Source organism: Triplophysa dalaica, chromosome 24, assembly GCF_015846415.1.
Source record: "Triplophysa dalaica isolate WHDGS20190420 chromosome 24, ASM1584641v1, whole genome shotgun sequence".
NCBI lineage: Eukaryota > Metazoa > Chordata > Actinopteri > Cypriniformes > Nemacheilidae > Triplophysa > Triplophysa dalaica.
In genome coordinates this window covers 16,528,108-16,538,969 of record NC_079565.1, presented here as the reverse complement: position 1 = coordinate 16,538,969, position 10,862 = coordinate 16,528,108, and positions in this window count along the sequence as shown.

Here is a 10,862-nt window from a genome sequence, read left to right as displayed (position 1 = left end):
TCCCTTGGCGTGTGAGTATTCTTTCAGCCAGTCCAAATTCAAAGAGTTTGTCCAAGACCACTGCTGACACCTCAGTTGCCGTCTTATTCTTCAACGGTTCAGAGATAAGCCACCTGGTAAAGAGGTCCGTCATTACAAGGACATAACTGTTTCCCCGAAGAGTGACTGGTAATGGTCCCATCAAATCCATTAAGACGGTGGTCCAAGGTTCTGTGACACTGATGGGTTGCAGTTCTGGAGCTGTTGTTTTAGCGCTGTGCCGACACTGAGGACAATGGTCAATCTAACACACAATAAGGTGTTAGTAACATTTCACATCAAAGAAACATGATACACAGTCCAGTCATCTTACCCACTGTTTGATGTCCTCCATGATGCCAAGCCAGTAGTAAGAAGCTACAATTTTGTTGTATGTACTTGAACTGCCTCGATGTCTACCTGTCTCTGGGTTTTCATGACATTCCAGAAGGACTCGTTCCTTCTCCTTTTCATCCATGATGACTAAACGCTTTGAACCGTCTTCAGTATAATACCGATGTCCGTCTGTATAGGAGACATACACAAACTTTGGTTTTGTTGCTCCATTAGAAAATATCATTTTCAAACACCCACTTTGAGGCATTAACTGAACCCAAATTGTGAGATTTTTTTGCATCTACATAGGATCAACTTGTTTGGGACAGAAATTGAGACTTAAAACAACATGCTTCAGTTCTGTAACTATGACTCTAGTGTAGCAAGACCGGCCTCTTCCAGTTAAAAGAGCAAGTTATCTTGGGCTAAACAGTGACATTTCTCTTGCAAAGGGCCAGTGTACAGAGATCACTGAACCTTCAGCACACGCAGTAACTGAATAAAACTACAACTAATGTCTCATTTCATTATTACACACACACTGACTGTTCTTCAAGATCATCCTCTCTCATTCTTTAAAATGGTTCAGGCCCAAGCAATTGTTGAAAATGTGTTTTGTAAAATTTGTTTCATATGATTGCATCATGATCGTTGTTTTTCTCCATTTTTGTCAGTTTGGATAAATGTGTCTATTAAATCTGCAGTTAGGTCCATTTATATTTGGACAGAGGCAAATATTTTTTTATAAAACACTTTATTTAGAGTGTTTTCACATCCAGATTATCGGAAGGGTTTAGGAATTACAGCTGTTTAATAAGCACCCCCCTTTTTCAGCCAAAGGTAATTGGACCGTGGAATAAAAAGCTGTTTTTTGGGCTTTTCCTTAAATCATTTCTTCTTAAATGAAACATGTTGAAGGTCTGGAGTTGATTCTACTTGGGTTTTTTGCATTTGGAAGTTGTGAACCCACATCATCTCCATGCAAGTGAAACAGACCATAGTCAAAAACACAACAAATCCATCAGAAAGATCCCAGAAACATTAAGAGTGGCCAAATCAACAACTTGGTACATTCTGAAAAAAAACACATTTGTGTGCTCAGCAACAACTAAAAATATGTGTGTCCATATAAGATGGATAGGGTGAATGAGGGCAAATGTGCCACTGTCCAAATGTTTATGGACCTAACTGTAAGTGTTCTTACCCTGCACCGTGAACTTCTTTGAAGAACGTCTCACGGCTCTTTTCCTTTGTTTTCCATGTCTCATGGTGTTCTCATGGTCCTGTCCACCCTCCAAGTAGCATTTCAGCTCAGTGTCCAGAGGTAAAAACTGAGCCACAACCTTCATGGAAATGGATAAATACATCAATCAATAATTGAATGTATATTTTCGCTGTCCTTCTGAAACTAAATGTCCAAATTAGCTGTTCAAATTAGGCAATTCAAAAGAAAACAGTGTTATTTATTTTGTTCAGTTGCATACTTACAATATCCCAAATGTTTCCAACTATTTATAAATTGTGAGAAATTCGGCATTTTAACCAAAGACATAGGTCATGTCTGGGAGTCGCCTGTCTATGGCATCATGTCAGTGTTACCAAAGACACTAGATGGAAAGCCCCAAAATTGTAACAATGCCGCGGCTTCAGCGGAGCGCAGGAAAGGAGATAAGAGGCTCTTCTATGATTGGGTGAGGTTGCTCATGTGATTTATTTCGGCCATTACTCTTTCTCCAGTTGTATTACAGACCTTTATATCTCCTTATATTAACACAATATCTGGCGTTACCCTGGTTTCCTTGTTAACTGCCATAGAAACTATGACAACTCAGTCTCATAAACAAAAGTGTTTAAGTATTCGTGTGAATCATCTATCAAGCAAATATCTTGTTTCTCGCAGTTGTTATGGAAAAAAAATATTCTTTACCGTTTGCAGCAGATTCTGTCGGCAAAGAAAACGCTCGTAAACGTACGGGTCAACCAAATGATCCAAAAAGAGATTGGGACAAGAAGATATATACGAGAGAAACCAAACTAGAATCAATGTAAGTGTGGCATTTCCTCAATGGAGAGAGCTTCACGGCAAGTTTCAACAAGACAGAGACGCCAATCTTTCGTGTGTTTTACTATACAGCTGAGCAACTTTTAAGAAAGAAAACATATGATGATAACAGTATCTCACAGAAGTGAGTACACCCCTCACATTCTTGTAAATATTTTGTTATATCTTGTCATGTGACAACACTGAAGAAATTAATCTTTGCTACGATGTAAAGTAGTAAAATTTTACCAGTGTAAAATTTGCGTTCCCCTCAAAATAACTCAACACACAGCCCTTAATGTCTAAACCACTGGCAACAAAAGTGAGCGCAAGGATTTGGAGGGCACATATGTCTTAAAGTAAGTGTTGGGGTGCAGAACAAGTGGTCATCTTGTTTGATGTGAGCTGATAAAGAGCGGTGTTACGTGTGCTCTCATTAAAGACCACCCATGCCGCTGCATTCTGGATCATTTGCAGAGGATTTGTTGTACAAGCTGGAAGGCGAGTAAGGAGAGCATTACATTCGTCCAGTCTTGACAGGACTAGAGCTTGTACCAGGACTCTGTGAAGCGTCTGCCTCTCATAAATACATTCACAGCAAGTCCACGACCCCGTCCAAAGACTCACAGACCCTCCTCACCACCCATTCTCAAAACTCATCAGATCTAGTTGAATCATAATAATGACCCATTTTGGATCCAAGTTTGCAAAACTGATATAAAAAAGAACAAAAATTCGAGCCAGGGAAATATTCAATATTTGGTTGATTTGACACGGAATGACCCCACTAACAGTCCTAGAAATGTGTCTCATATGTCAAAAGATCATAGGAAATTTGAATTCTCATGTCATCACCCCTTTAAAACAATTAGGATTTTCTACTTGCAGTGGGGTGTTTAGTATCTGGATGTTTGGCAGAAATGAAACAAACATTTTTTTATTTTATTTTACTCATCTCTAGAATGTCAGCATGAGGTTTTAGTGGCATATCATCTGACTGCTGTCTCACCTCCTCCGTTTCCTCCTGTTTCACATGCTTCACTTCCTGTAGTCTCTCCTCCTCTACTTCCTCTAGTTTCACCTCCACCATTTCCTGTTGTATCATCTCCTCTATTTCCTCCTGTTTCAGCTGTTCCACGTGCGCCATTTCATGTTGTCCCATCTCATCCATTTCTTCCAGTCTCACTTCATCTATTTCCTCCAGTTTCACATGCTCCATCTCCTCAATGTCCTCCAGTTTCACCTCCATTATTTCGTCCATGCATATCTGTTAAGAAACAGTTTTAAAGTGTTTTCATTAAAGTTTCATTAAAGTAAAAGTTTCCATACACTATGGTAGTAGACGCTGTTCCAGAACAAAGAAATGCTTACATTCTTCCAAATATCTTTCTCAGTGTTCATTGGAAAAAATGGTGAGTAAATGATGACAGATTTTTCATTTTTGGATGAACTGTCACTTTAACAGGGCTGTAAAAAGTATTCAAAAATGATACTCAAGTGAAAGTCAAAGTATCAAGCCAAAAATATACTGTGAAATTAAAAAAGTACTACATTAAATTGTACTTAAAAAGTAAAAGTAACAGAAAGAATGAAACGATTCTTGATCAAGCATTCATTGTCACAATATGAATGAACATGAATATGACACATGTTTACAAGAGAAAAGCATTTAATCTCACAGTGTAAAGTGAATCAATATGACAACTGTAAACCAGAAAAAAAACATTTACTGTATTCTCACAGTATTACATTTACATTTATGCATTTGGCAGACGCTTTAAGCGACTTACATTTACATTTAATTGCATTGCATTGGCCTATACATTTGTTTCTAAGTATGTGCAATCCCCTGGGATCGAACCCACGACCTTGCGTTGTTAGCGCAATGCTCTTACCACTGAGCTACAGGAAAGCTTTAAAGCGATCAAAGTTCAAATTAAGCGATCAAAGTTCAAATTAAGCGATCAAAGTTCAAATTAAGCGATCAAAGTTGTAAAACCTCTGGTTTAACTAAAGGAGTAGCTGAATTTCAAAATTGTTGGCATCAAGCTTAGCTCTTCTAGGGCTAAAGAGCAATCCTGCAGTGCACAAGCTGCTGAGGCAGGAAGAGGAGTACTGGTCCTGATGGAGAGGCCACAAACAGTAGACAACACAAGAAGAGACTCCCTGGTGTCTGTAACATCCGTCCAGCTGTCTGTTCCGCTACTGTGCTGTCGGCTTCAAAGAAACAAAGAAATCATCCTCTTCTGTTTTGTTAAAGGGCTCCAAATGCAGTCCAGGTCTACACACAAATGTACGGAGGCACCAAGAACGGTTTGAATATAAAAGGAAAACAAACAGATGTTAGATAAACAAATGTTGTTTTATTAAATATATAAGACACAATCCTTTTCTCATGCTTTTTCTCAGATGATTAAAACTATATGCACTACCTTATTTCAATTTGTAACAGTGTTTTATGAGACACGGAAGACAGACTACGGCCTGTTGGATGATTACTGTTCATCATTACTCACTGAGATCACCGCCCATAAGCAGGCCTAATGTAGTTGAACCGTGTTTTGATTCCCTGTTGGAAGGCCTCAACAAGTGGGCCAAAGCACCTGAGAGAAGCCTTCAGTCTCTGGAGTTTTGGGGTTAACTGATGGATGCTTGGAAGCAGCCACCCCAGCTGTGTATTTGTTTCCGCTTGCAATGTTCAGCACTTGGACGTGCAACTAGACTCATTGTGATCAAAGAGTGTGCAATAATCACAAAATTGTTCACTACAATAGAGTGGAAAAAAACGTACATTGGAACATCAAGAGAAGCGCGTGTATATCTTAGTGCGCCGACTTCTGCTTCCCTGCAAATTTGAAGGATCCTGTCAACAGTGAGAAAAGTTGAATTCCACCGCATTTGGTCTCGTAAGCGGAAGTCTGCTTTCTGCTTCAGCTGCTCGAGCAGATCTGCTGCTTCTATTCCATAAAGCTGTACAGTTTCTTGGAGGGGTCACTTAAGAGAGCATTTTGGGAATTAACACTTGAGACGGGGTCGAGTATGTGGCAGGCACACCTTTGATGTTTTGGCAACTGAAATTTGAAGCCATAATCTTGGTCCTGGTGCAGAAAGGCATCTTGGAATTCCACACAACAGTACCTTCATCAGAGTCTTCAGAATTAGTTTTGTTTTCACCTTCACTCTTGTTTTTCACTGTCACTACATCATTGTTTTCTGCTCCAAAAACTCTGAAAGCCTTTTTGAAGTTGGAACCACTGTCGCTGGTGGTGCAGATAACTTTGTCACGTATCTGATACTCCGAGTGGATGTCATTTATAGCGGAGGCCAGTAGGTCAATGTATGAGAGCCCTTCAGTCTTCTGCAGATTAGAGCAGCAGAACATCTTTCAAGATTTTCAGGGTTCATCCAGTGAGCAGTTACACCGTTGAATGATTATCCACGTGCAGTCCAGCAAGCCACTGAACTTCATTCATGGCAGATGTCACATTCTCTTTCATCATCAGAGCAGCTTCTGTTATCTTTGAGCATAAAGCAGGTCTTAAGTGTACCAATCACGATGATGTCCTTGAGCAATGTACCTCAATACTGCCTTGTTGATTGTGGCTTTAGACACATGTTTGCAACTTTCAGTTGCTAGCAGATGGAGGTGTGAATGAAGGTGCCTAGTTTTCTATTCTGCATCACAGATGTCAATTTAGCGTAGTTCTTGAGGTGATGTCGGGAGACTGCATTTATTTATTTATTTATTAGAATGATCTTACTCGTTGTATAAACATCATGCACTGTGCTGTGTTTTACCTTTTCTGTTTTTCCTGTTTGCTCCTGTAAAGCTGCTTTGGAACAATACACATTGTGAAAAGCGCTATATAAATAAACTTGAATTGAATTGATGTGGGTGCGTTCTCTGCAAAAAAAAAAAAGTTTTAGTGAGCAATCATATTATTACATGTACATTCTACACACTAACATTATCCGTTAAATGAACCATTAATGGTATATAATCATTCTTATAAATGTTATGGGGCATTCAAAAGTCAACTTTGTCCATCCACTGTTCAATATAAGTCTAACTTTGTACAACTGAATTAAAGAAGTAAGCAAACAGCTTAAACTTTGATCTGGTTTTAGCTCACTGCAGTCAAAACTGAACGTTTTGTGTGTAATTCTACATCAGGTTCTCATTTCTGATGTGCCCTGACTGACAGATTTGTAATACACTGGTAAAACAGCTGATCTGTTCATAACTCGCAAGACTCTTCTCACAGTCTGAATCAGTGTCTTTAAAAGAATTGATTCTAATCCCAGAGACACCATTGATTGTTTGTGAATAACTTTTGTAGATGTAATTTTCCTAAGCGTGGAGCGTAATTTTTGTCAGCGTGGAGATGGTGGTCTAGTGGGTTAAACCACTGAACTGGTAAATCAAAGGTTGCTGGTTTGATCCCAGCAGCCACCACCAGTGTGTCCTTGAGCAAGACACTTTACTCCATGTTGCTCCAGGGGGATTGTCCCTGTAATAAGTGCACTTTGGATAAAAGCGTCTGCCAAATGACCAAATGTAAATGTAAATGTAAGCGGCAAAGCAGCATGTGCTGTGATGCTACACTGATTAACAGCTTGATGCTGAAACAGAATAAGAAACAGACTTTCTATTTTTCTATTCAAAATCAACAATAAAACCAAATAACAACTTACCTCAATATGTTTCCTTAGATTTGTTGGAGAACTTTTGAAGGCAAAAATTTCCTTTGTGAGTGGAAGACAAAGAATACATTCCATTTTGTACAAATCCTAACCTACCCCACTAAAGGAAAACAACTTGCTATGATGCGGCCATGGGTGATTGTACTGTACTGATCTGGCGACTCATCTTGTCCCACGCTGCCCGCAGATATTGTTAAGGTGCCGCTTGTTGAGGTAATTGATGATGTGTGGCACTGATTCTCAAGGACCAATTGACATGTTTGGATCATTAGAAGGTATGTTTTGACATATCTCATTTGTGGAATAAAAACAGATGGCATAAGCACAACTCTGTTGGTTTGTTAGTGGCAATGTAAGAAAATGACCTGCAAAAATGTAAAGAGTACTTTTCAAGTGTAAATTAAATTGTAGGGAGTTTTTTGTCAAGTAAAAGTGTTCATTTAAATTGAACTTGAGTAAAGTACAGATCCCAAAAATAATACTGAAGTACAGTAAAGTAGTACAATGGACAACTTGCACGTAGCCTCTTGACGTACTTCCGACTTGATATTGTATGGCTCACTGGGTTCCGGTTATATGGATTTACAATGGGGCATTGCTCCCTGTGAAACCTAAACGCTTCAAATAAGATTTTTACGTACTTACATTATCAGCGTCATAAGAAGAAATAATCTAAACATCACTAGGTACATCATCTTCAAAAGATCTGAGAAAGCAATGGCTGATGAAGGATCAGGTTTCACTGTTTGTCCTCACACACAGCTCCGCTGAAGTCTTTTAACCACCAAAAGCAGATCACAGAAGTCTGATGGAGACTAACAGGGAATCACAGCAGCACTGTTTGGATTTTACCACTAAAGACTTCAAATACTGTCGTGTTTTATGCGTGAAAGAGCATGGACCTGACCGACACACTCAACACATGTTCTGTCGTTTTTATTGACAAAGGTAATGCTATCAATGTAAATGCAAGTAAATGGCGTTTTTGTCAATAACTGTAGGCCTATGTAAAAATATAGTTATAACGTTTAAGGATAAATGACACAAATAATTTGCACAGCTAATGTATTTATTTGACATTTAATCTACTCTATCTGCACATTTCTATTTTATAATACACATATTTTAAATACTTTGTTAAATCTTTGACGTTCATTCTCATTGCAATCATTGTATGGGGTCAAATTTAGTGTTGTTAAAATATGAAATATAATCTCTGAATTAGATTAACACCCTTTAGGAGAGTGATGGACTGCTGCAGGCCGCATACAACAGCTTTATTATTCAGGAGATGATATGGCCTATACATTTATCAAATATATTTGGAGGTGAACTTCTGCTAATTTAAGATCCGTCATGTAAACCCACATTAAAGCATGTTAACATCACAATTAGGGATGTGCACGAGTACTCGATTAATCGATTACTCCAACGCATCAGCAGGATCGAGCATGAAAATGATGATCGATTGGCTCTATTTTTTTTTTTTTTTTACTATCATTATTTCTGATTGGTTATGCTGGTATTTGGGCGGTAGTCTAGTTTAGCGAAAATGGCGCCTAAAGCGCACACCGATGTCTGACAACACTTTGAAAAACTTGACGAAAAAGCAGTCAAGTGTAAGATGTGCAGCGCCACACTGGTCTACAACTCCACAACGAGTTCAATGCGTTACCATCTTGCACATAAACACAAAAAAGCAGATGATGCCGATGCCACTACCAGCAGTCAAACGAGCATAAGAGATTTCACCATCAAACAGAAATGCGACAAAGACAGGTCAGAGAAAATGACGCAGCTAACAGCAGAAATGACAGCAGAAGACTTGCTGCCTATTAGTTTTGTTGAAGGTGAAGGTTTTAAACGTTTAATGAATTACGTTGAGCCCCACTATACTGTCCCATCACGCAAAACGGTCACTGCAAGGATTGATGCTCTAAACGAAAAATGCGCTTGTTCACTAAAAGACAGTCTGTCGAAGCCAGCGCGGGTGGCTATAACTACGGACTCGTGGACCTCGCTAACCGCTGAATCGTATATGACGCTAACCTGTCATTACATAAATGAATGGAAAATTCACAATGCAGTATTAGAGACGCGAGGTTTTGAGGAAAGACACACAGCTGTGAACATTGCCAACTAGGTAAAAGATGCAACAGTTAAGCTCTGAAAAAGTAATGGCATGTGTGCACGACAACGCTGCTAACATGGTTCTGGAATTATAAAATTATCCATGGCTTCTAATTTTCGTTAGGCTATGGGCTACTTAACAGTCGTTTGGTGAAGTTGTATTAAACTTTATTTTTGCGAACCTTTTACAAAAAACTTTTTTGATCCACAGCCGTTGTGATGCTACTGAAGTAAAATATTGTTTTGTTAAAAATAACAGTTGAATAAAATAACTGAAAAGCATATCATGTGTCTTTATTTGTTTTACACATGCATAGAAAAAGGTAGGTTATCTTTTTAAAAACTGATGCAAAATATTTATCCAAATAATTAGACAGACATATTGATGGGATAATACTGTAAAATAAGATGGTTTTTTTTGCTGGGCTTCAGTCGCCATTGTTTTAAAGCGCCCTGTAACGGGAGAAGCGCATACACTACTTTCTGGTTGGCATTTAGTTCAAGCTCACATGTGATACATTTTATATACAATGCGTCATGAAGAAAAAGCGCTTCAGCTTCACCTCACGCTGTTATTTCTTTTAAATGTTTACTGTGTTAACCACTATTGATGGTGATGTTTAATAATCTGTGTTATTTTAATTATTTTTTTAATCCTGTCATGTTTCATTGTTTTATCAACAACGTTTTTAACAGGGCTTTAATTAAAATATTTAATTGTCGCTATGACGCCCCTTGCTTAAGCTCCACCCCCGATTAATCGAGTACTCGTTTCTCAAACCTGTGGATTACTCGAAATGAAATATGATCAGAAATGCCCATCCCTAATCACAAACAGGATTTATTGCTTTTAAATTAAGTGACCACCCTAAAAGTAGAAATAATGTACCATGAGCTCTTCATGTAGAGATGCTGAACACTGTGACTGAGCAACACTGAAGAGAATGTGGAAGTCTACGTGCAAGTCGTCCATTACTCAAGTACTTTACAGCAGGGGTTCCCAAACTTTTCAGCCCGCGACAACCAAAATAACAGTGCCAGTGACTCGAGACCCCCACTATCTTCTGAGGTACAAACCTATCCAACCCAAACACGCATAATGACAACACAAAAGAGCAGAGGTCATACGTTTGCTTGTGACAATGTGGGACACCATTGAAAGGTAGCGTAAAACGATATAATAACGGATTGAAAACATTTTATATAATTTTTTAGCTTATAAAGATGGTTCGTTATTAAGTCCATTCCAACTACAACATAATTAAGGCATAGCAGGGCTCCAGACTAACTTCTCTTGCTAGGAGCACTGTAGCGCACTGTAACCCTCTCTAGCACAAGCAGAACATATAGGGGCACACCCTAAATCAGCCTGCAATTCAATTGTTCACATATTCCCCCAAAATAGATGTATTACTGACAAATACTTAACGCACAGAAATTACAATGTGCGGTTTATTTTTACATTTCAGAGGGATATGACATTACTCAATAACAGGGATGTGGTGAGGAAGGCGGGCCGGTGGTGTGAGTGATAGATTGAATCAGCTGTGTGCGCACACCGGTCCCGCATATCTCACGGAGGAGATCAGGAGCATAAGAGGACGAGTGACGGGACTGCTGATGAGAGAGGACC